A 10,000-nucleotide genomic window follows, 5' to 3' on the forward strand; every position below is an offset into this window, starting at 1 on the left:
ATGTACATTTCAATTTTAAGTCCGGTTCGAGAAATACAAATCCATTCGATTCCTGGGCACATCTTGTTAGGATGCTCGATTTAAATGATGAATATGTTTTTTATTTCTCTCGCAGTGCAGGCCTTCTGCACGGAAGATGTTTATTTCCAAAGCAGGCAATTAAGTTGTACAAGGTAACGCAGAACCCTGAAACAACCTTTAAAAATGAAAAGAGTTGATTTCTGTCAATGACCCAGAAAAACGAACAAATTTGGAACGGTTCCAAAATCACATTTCAGTTCTTTTATTTTTATAACTAAAATCTCCAGCCAACTCTAACCAGTCACGCTGAGGGACGAAGACTCTATCCTTTCTGTGGGCATGTGATTTTTTTTTTTTTTTTTTTGCCTTGTAGTAACTGGGTCTTCTTTTCATGTTATTCCCTTCAATGAAGGACGTTCAATGTCTTATTTCAGGTCGATTGTCTGGAAACCACACATCGCGCTTTGTCTTTCCTGTCTCTGTAGATGGCCACGCACCACTTAACGGAAAAGAGTGCATTACCGTGTTAAAGGGCACAGTTCAAAGGTGACCATATTTCTCATTAAGAGTGGGATCCACAGTATATACATAGCCAGCCTAAAATCAATATTTGTTGTGCGCACGTGATCAGTAGCGGTGAAGAATACTGTAATTGGACTCTTATGTCAAATAACCCTTGCCTTAAATAGATCTCTTCTATTTGACATTTGTTTGTTTGATCTTGTACAAGCTGCATTAGAGCTATGTTATTTCATTGCCATTTAATGTCAAAGATAACAGGTCACTTGTGAATATTCATATCCGAGATCAAGGTTACTTTGAGTTCATTGCAGGAGGTGTGTAATTGTGTTGTTTCCGCAGTGTAGGCTGATGATTATTTTATACTTTATGGACAAAATCTCCCAACAGAATACCTTTAACTACTATATCTGACTCGCAAGGAATGTTTCATTGAGGTAGTTTATATAAACAATAAAAAACAACAAGGTATGGATATATTATTAATATATTAAAGGTATTTACTTAACCTGTCCAAATGGTTTGATTAATTTGTTATTTAATGCTCTATTTAGCATACCTTATTCCACTAAAAACAGGACTAATTGTGTGTCTTTCTCTGTAGGATTGAGCATACATCAATCCCAATCGATAATTAATATTTAATCTTAATTTTAAACATACTGTAGTCACTTCTTTTGGCCAGTAGCATTCTTACTGACATCCCTTTGAATCAGTATATTGTCATATCAATAAAAAAAGGCAATGAGAGCTGTTTATATTCTGTTTTGATCAGATTTTATACATAATAAAAAATAAATAGCTTTGGTCAGTTTTTATGAATAAATAGGAAACTAAAGGGAATGAAACGAGTGGACAACAGAGGGCTGGGGATATATTGGGTGCCATTTTGCATTCATAATAAGAAGTCATTGCAAATGCCCCATCATTAATTAACTAAACTGCAGACATAATCTAATTGCTGAATTAATATTCCAACAAAAAGTTACATGCAACACCTTCAGTATTAAATTTACTTTCCTCCTCTATATATTATTATATTTTGCTGTTACATAAGGTGTTCATAGTTAAATTATTGTATTTGCATCTTTTTTTGCATAAACGTAAGGCAATTTAATTCGGCAGCGATCAAATCTGTTCCATTGTCTACACTGAACTGTCACTAACTGCAGTCTGTTTTCCATTGAGAAAAGAGGATTTTATTTTAGTGAATTTTGATGTATTTGAAGGGGAACGATTGTTCACTTCAGTAGGGCGAGACCATGTTTCAATAAGACAAATGGCATTTGAGTGCTAAAATGGCAGTCAATGATAACTCATTGTAAGGAGATCGGAAGAGTAAGGATTGAATAGACTGGTAAAAGAGTAATTGAAAAGCATGTGTAGGAGAAAGAGATTTAAGTCTAAGCAATTACTTACTTAGCGAGTAGCTTCTTACTTAACCCTTTCTCGTCCTTAGCACACTTATTGGAAGTACTCATACTTTGTAATCCAAGGCAAAATTAAACTTAACTGCAATCTTCCAAGTTGCCTGATTTCTCGATTTCTAAAGAGCAGAGATTCATCATACCATTCATTCCCCACTATTGCTAAACACTGTATGTGAGGTTGGCCACAGCCAAGTCTTTGATGATTGTCCAAAGGGATAGAAAAAGGCCATTCAATCCCTTTGGTCTGTTCTAACATTCATTCTATCTTGGGGTGGGAGATTGCAACCTTCACGTGGTCCACCCTGTTTCGACGAATGTAATCAACCCGGCGTGCACAAACAGAAAATCAAACAGAACAAGTTGTCTTACAACTTTAGGCTGTGCACGCCATACGCAAGAAGAAGAAGATTTCTATCTTATCTTAATTTTCCTACTTTGACTCCATATCCCTTAAACCCTTATCTGACAAAAATATTCTATCATTCATAACTTCAATCGGAGTCATAGAGTTTTACAGTGTGGAAACAGGCCCTTCGGCCCAACCTTCCCATACCGGCCAACATGTCCCACCTACATCAGTCCCACCTGCCTGTGTTTGACCCATATCCCGTATCATCTCCTATTTAGGCTGAATAAGAGTAATTGGCAATAGGGGGAAAGTTTCATTTCATTCAAACTCTTCGAGAAATTTGGTTTCCAACATCAATCCTTGATGTTCCCAACACCATTGACATGAATATTATCCCCTTGATCCTGTTTCACAACTAAGAACATTATTTACTCAATCTATCTTTTCAAATCCTTAAAAGGCATTTGGACAGGTGCATGAATAGGAAAGGTTTAGAGGGATATGGGCCAAACGCGGGCTGGTGAGACTAGTGTAGTTGGGGAATCCTGCTGACATGGCAAGTTGGGCCGAAGGGCCTATTTCCTTGCTGTATGACTATGAATCTAATCCGTTACCCACCTGTACAGAACAAAGATGATATTTGAATGAGAAAAAAATTGTTCTTGGTACCTTGTTTTAATATTGTACCTTTGGACTTTAGAGATACAGTGCGGAAACAGACCCTTCAGCCGACCGAGTCCATGCCGACCAGCGACCACCCGGACAATAACACTAGCCTACACAATAGAAACTATTTATAATTTCACCAAAGCCAATTAACCTACAAACCTGTCCGTCCTTGAAGTGTGTGAGGGAACTGGAGCACCCGGAGAAAACCCACATGGTCACAGGGAGAATGTACAAACTCCGTACAGACAGCACCCGTAGTCAGGATCGAACCGGGGTCTCTGGCTCTGTGAGGCAGCAACTATCGCACCTTGGTTGGGGTAGCTAATGCCAATTCTAAATGTCATGAAGGCCCATCTACAAAACCTATCAGTGAAATAAATCATCAGGTATATTTAAGTCCATTCCTCTCCAGAGATGCTGCCTGTCCCGCTGAGCAACTCCAGCATTTTGTGTCAATCTTCGATGTAAACCAGCATCTGCAGTTCCTTCCTACATATTTTAGTTCACCCTGAGGTATTAGACTCGAAGACAGGCACAAAAGGCTGGAGCAACTCAGCGGTTCAGGCAGCATCTATGGAGAAAAGGAATGGGTGATGTTTCAGGTCAATGCTTCTTCAGACTCGAGATTCAGGTAATGTCCGGCTGGCAATTGGTGAAGTTATTTTTGGATCTTTTTACTCTACATTAAGAAATGAAGAACTTACTCTGCCGCTTGAAGCCAAATCACGAAAGATATATCACTTCATCCTTAAACAGGCAGTAAATGCAGTTTGCAATGCAATTTTTGAAGATGTTATTTTCCCATTTTGTTTTGGCTTTTTCATAAAATCATATTTCTTGTTGGGGCCAGGACACTTGGTATACGTCACACTCCCTCCATGAAAGAGTGCTCAAAGCATAGCGGAATCATTCAGAGAATGCAACACCCTGTGCCCTATCTCAATGAAGTCGTTGTTGACCCTACTTTTGAAGGTCTGAGAATCAGTTATTATCTGCGCTGAGAGCATGGAGCTCTTAGAAGTGCTAAGGAAATGGCCTGGAGGTTACGAGTTCTGGAACGTGAAGCATAGTTGTAATCAACGGCCAGGGTGGTCAAAAATACATAGATATTGTGGCAAGTGTCATTCTAGTCGGAATCAGTGAAATCTAACAAATAGCGTGAGATGGTGAGTGAACAAGGGTGCAATTTATTAAAGGTGTCCAAGGGTATAATTTATTAAAGGCTATTGGGAGTGTCGTTGCAGCGGTCGCAATTATTGTCAGTCACTTTCAGGATGGTTGAGCAGTTCTGGTCACTCCTCCACATTACACAACTAAACATTACAACACTACATCCTCCTTCCATCACAAAAAGCCAACCTTGAGTCAATTCAATTCACCCTGGGTTGTCAAGGAAAAGCTGAATGCACCATAGAGTCATAGAGTGATACATCATGGAAACAGACCCTTCAGCCCAACTTGCCCCCTGCGACCGGGGATTTGGAACTCCGGCCTGCAGGGGGCGGAGTTCCAAACTTGACGGTAGGTCTGGTCCCCCAACGCACTATTACACCTCTCCACCAATTCCAATATACACACACACATACACTCACACACACACTCACACACACACACATACACTCACACACACACACACACACACACACACACACTCACACACACTTACACTCACACACACTGACTCACACACCATATATATGACAGTAAACTTTCTTGAATCTACTCATACGGCGGAGCGCAGTCTCTCCACTGTGCAATCTTCCGCATTCAGCATGACCTCTGCACTCACCGGAAATTATGCAATCAGCGCGACCTGTCCACTAAGCGGTAGTCACAAAATGAGCGGGACATTTGAACTAAACACAGTCGGACCTAATAAAGCATTTATTCCTTCCAAACACAGTTGGACCTAACAAAGCATTTATTCCTTCCAAACACAGAGGGACATAATAAAACTTTGCAGTTTCAAGCACAGGCAGGGCAGCAGGCCAAACAACTTGTGGCATTGTCATTAAGGGCTAACAAATAATTTATTGCAAATACATTGCAGACTCACAGTTCAGTTGATTCACAGCTTAGAATGATAGTCGTGGCCTCTCCCTCGCAATCTTGCAGAGTGACTGACTCACGTACAGGCATCCGGGTTTTATAGTCCTGCCCTCCCCGGAAGGGGCATTACCTTCATCGCGGTGATTGACAGGCAACAGGACCAATCAGCTGATCTCCAGGTTTTTTTAAACACTCATAACTTTTTTATTTTTCATCAATGGGAAAAAATCCTCGGGGCTGGCTCTGGAGGAGGACTGTGAGTAAGGTGGCCAAAAATCACAGCGATACAGGGTATTGTTTTTTCTAAAATCAATATACAGCGCAGAAGTGGTCAAGATGAGACTTCTAATTATATAGATGTACACCAGTAAATCGGTACTTGAATTGCCACCATGGGCTGAAGCGACCATTCCCATGCTGCATAACTATGGCACGGACTCTACAGAGGATTACAGGTCATGTGTTATATTACAATAAAGATTATATACTTTATTTGCAAAGATGTGTGGATTTGTAGTTTAATTAGCCTCTGTAAAATTGCCCATAATATGTCGGGACAAGGAACTACAAAATGCTGGAGGAATCCTGCGGGTCAGGTAGCATCTCTAGAGAAAATTGGTGGGTGATGTTTCAGGTCGGGACCAGACCGAAGAAGGGTCCTAATCAGAAACGTCACCTATCCATGTTCTCCAGTGATGCAGCCTGACCAGCTGAGCAACGCCAGCATTTTGTGTCCTTCCATAATATGTAAAGAGTGGATGAAAAATTGGGATAACCTTGAACTAGTATGCCTGGTGGTTAGCGTGGGTCCGGTGGGCCGTCTCCATGCCGTATCTTAACAATGTCCATAAGTTCATAAATTTAAATGCTAAGGGAAAACCTATTGACCAATGCATTGGGTTATTTTTCTGGGGAAGTGTGGAACAAGGGAATTCCATGGATCTATAATACTTGGACTTCCAAAAGGCACCACATCAAAGAATACCCACTGCCTCACAGCACCAGAGTTCAAATCTAATCTGTGCTCCAGTCTGTGTGGAGTAGGTGAGCATGTGGATCTTGTCCAACCTACTCTAATTTCCGCCTATATCCCATAGACATACAGGTTGGTAAGTTCATTAGCCACTATAAATAAATAGCCAATTGTATAAGTGACTGGTGGAACCTGTGCCTAGTTTACGAGATTATGGGAAGAAACAAAACGGAGATTGATGCAGGATTAATCTAAATGGGTGCTTGATGGTTGGCGCGGACTAGGTGCACTGAAGGCGATGTTTCTCGCTATGAATCTGTGAATCTTTGTAATCTCATGGTGTCTCGACGGGGTTTGTACGTTCTCCCCGTGACCTTCGTGGGTTTTCTCCAAGATCTTCGGTTTCCTCCCACACTCCAAAGACAAGGAGGTTTGTAGGTTTATTTGGCTTAGTAAATGTAAAAAATTGTCCCTAGTGGATGTAGGATAGTGTTAATGTACAGGGATCGCTGGTCGCCGTGGACCCGGTGGACCGAAGGACCTGTTTCCACGCTGTATCTCTAAACGTAACTAAACTGGTATAATTGGTCATAGTCTACTGCCAATGACAGTCCACAACTAAACTGGAGAAGAGCTTCAACTGTGACTGAGATACTTGCTTAGGAAGTTCAGCATGTCCCCTACAACTCACACCAACTTCTACAGATGCACCATAGAAAGCATTTTTATCGGGATGCATCACTGCTTGGTTTAGGAACAGCTCCATCCAAGACTGCAAGAAATTGCAGCGAATTGTGGACGCAGCCCAGACCATCACCCCTTCCGTTGACTCCATCTACACCTCACGCTGCCTCGGCAAGGCCAGCAGCATAATCAAGGACCAGTCGCCACCTGGACACCCCCTCTTCTCCCCTCACCCATTCGGCAAAAGGTGCAGATGTGAAAACGCACACCTCCAGATTCAGGGACAGTTTCTTCCCAGCAGTTATCAGGCAAATGAACCATCCTACCACAACCAGAGAGCAGTCCTGAGCTACTATCTACCTCATTGGTGACCCTTGGACTATCCTTGATTGGACTTTACCTTGCACTACACGTTATTCCCTTATCGTATCTATACACTGTAAATGGCTCGATTGTAATGATGTATTGTATTTGCATCTGTGCCTCGGTACACGTGACAATAAACTAAACTGAAACTGAAACTGAACTGTTCTCTGCGTTCTCTCGTTTCCTGACCAGAGCCGTTTCCCCTCATTGATTCCTCTCTCACAGGTGAGGAAACAGGCACAGTGTGTCAAGGGTGACCCTGTGACAACAGACGCCTCTCCTTACCCCTCCCTTCCCTTCAAGAAGGTCTCGTTGCCTTATTGGGATATGGGATGCCAGTGTCACCTACTTAAGTGACCCCCTTGTTAGCCCCACAGCCAATGAACAAGAAGTCTCGTCTCCCATGTAGGAATGCTAGGCTGCCACATCCTCCCTGGGCCGGCCATCAGTTGACGTCAAAACTTGGAGGTCAGTGGATAGTATGAAGAGCAAGGACTCACGAGCATCGAGGACAAATGCAGAAGCCCCTACCACCCTCCCAGCTGAGATCAATGAACCAGAAGAGACCAGGTATTGAGCGTTTGATTGTGCCTTTGTTATATCGTTGAATCTTTATTCATGTCTCCAGATGCAACATGGAGAGGCCATTGCTATGACAACTCACAGGGTTTCAGATTGACAGGAGTTGTAGCAGTGAGCAGATTCATCATCTTGCCTTCTTTTAAAAATAGACTCCGGCTAGAATTAAGCTCTTAAATGGTTAAGATACGCAGTAGTAATGGGGGTTAAAGCTGAAACCATGGCAATCTTTCTGAAGTGATTTTCTCTTTCTCCCTCTGAACTGCTAAGCCCGATGTGTTTAAACCTGCGCAGTGACGTCGCAAGAATCAAGGGGATTATAAAATTACCATCACGGCCTTCCTCCCCGCCAATCCACAATATTACCGAGGACCCTGGGCAAATGTGAAGACACAGCAGGTAACAAGCAAGCTGTGGTCTGCCCCCCTTACCTTGCCCAGGTGTGCACTAAATTGGTATTAATGGCAATATCATTTCGTGCATTTGGCTACTGGCTGCTATTTGTTTTTAATTACCCGATGTTTTCCATTTCCTTTAGCTGACAACCATTAAATAGGGAGTGACAGCAGAGCACTGCAGTGTTAGAAAGACAATGGGCCTCTGACTTGGATAGAACAGGCTGCATTGCCTCCTAGTGGCACAGAGTGATATCAATCTGTCGCTGTATTCATTAAATTCACGCTCTGCAGTGCCGACCAAATTCATTTAATCCCCACATTTTATCAGTCGTTAGATCTGAAGTCCAGGAATTCTTGTTAATATTCTGCCGCATGCACGCTGGCCGTTTTGAAAAAAGCTCTTATTCAGCTCCACACTCTCGCTGTTAACAATTCCAACTCTACCTCATCTGAAGCGTTATCAATTGAGTGAGAAATTTAAATTAAAAAGTTTGTTCGGAAGGACAATAACTTTCATTCATGGCGTTGGATGCAAACCCTCCTGCTAATGGGTGGCACGGAGGCGCAGCGGTAGAGTTGCTGCCTCACAGCCAGAGATCCGGGCTCAATCCTGACTACGGGTACTGTCTGTACAGAGTTTGTACGTTCTCCCTGTGACCACATGGGTTTTCTCCGGGTGCTCTGGTTTCCTCCCACACTCCAAAGACGTACAGGTTTGTAGGTTAATTGGCTTCGATAAAATTGTCCCTAGTGTGTAGGATTCTGCTAGTATACGGGGTGATCGCTGGTCTGCCGGTGGGCCAAAGAGCCCGTTTCCACGCTGTATCTCTGAACTGAATGGCATTTATCAACAATGATGAACAATGCAAACCTTTAATATTTCATGAACCGCCACGCTGGTGTTTTGTAAAGCAATTGGTTTGTTTTTTGTGAAAATGGAATTGATATCCAGAATATTTTTTGTATTAATTATCTGTCATCTCCCAGAAGCTTTGATATGGGACAGACGATGAATTTACCAACTCCCTGGAAAATTGGGATGTACTCTGGTTTGAAAATTAATCTGATTTCTATTAGAATAACATAATCTTTAATACAACATTCTTAAGTATAATCATGTTTTGAAACACAAAAGGCTTGAGGTATTTTTAATCTATTAAATGAGTTATTCATCTCCTGCTTTAGACATTGGAGAAATAGCGTGCAACAGGCAATTTGTTTAGCCTGTTTAAAGCAGGAAATTAGTCCGTGCTGACTAGTGACCACCCCATGCACTAGCACTATCCTACACACAAGGAACAAATTATTTTTTCTTACAGCAGCCAATTAACCTACAAACCTGCACGTCATTGGAGTGTGGGAAGAAACCGGAGCACCCGGAGAAAACCCACGTGGTCACAGGGAGAACATACAAACTCTGCACAGACAAGCACCTGTAGTCAGGATTGAACCTGGGTCTCTGGCGCTGTGAAGCAACAACTTTACCACTGTGCCACTGTGCCACCTCACATTATGATAATGCCGGAAAATGGCTCAGATGGTTGAAATGCATCTGGGCTAATATTGCAAATTAGAAAATATATGAAATGGATTTCTTTCTTATTGTCAACGAATAGCCACAAATACACTAAAAGATAAAAATATGTACATAAGCATGAGGAAGAATGGGTGCATACTTAGCTACCAACCTGCCTCTATCATTGAGTTCCAAGGTGAAAACAGAATCTGTGGCATTAGACTGGGTGGCCTTTGAAGACAGCAAGAATAATTCTATTCTTCCTTGTAACATCAACAAAACATTTTTGTATTTAAGCATCATGTTGGAATATCCCAAATTGTTACAGCACTAGGATAGTTTTTGTTTGGAGTGGAACTATCCAGTAATGTGTAATGTGTAATGTGAAGTGTTTATACTTAGCAATATGCCACAATGGCAGTATGCTAACAATTAACTAATCTGATT

The sequence above is a fragment of the Amblyraja radiata genome, chromosome 34 (assembly GCF_010909765.2).
Source record: "Amblyraja radiata isolate CabotCenter1 chromosome 34, sAmbRad1.1.pri, whole genome shotgun sequence".
Classification (NCBI taxonomy): Eukaryota; Metazoa; Chordata; class Chondrichthyes; order Rajiformes; family Rajidae; genus Amblyraja; species Amblyraja radiata.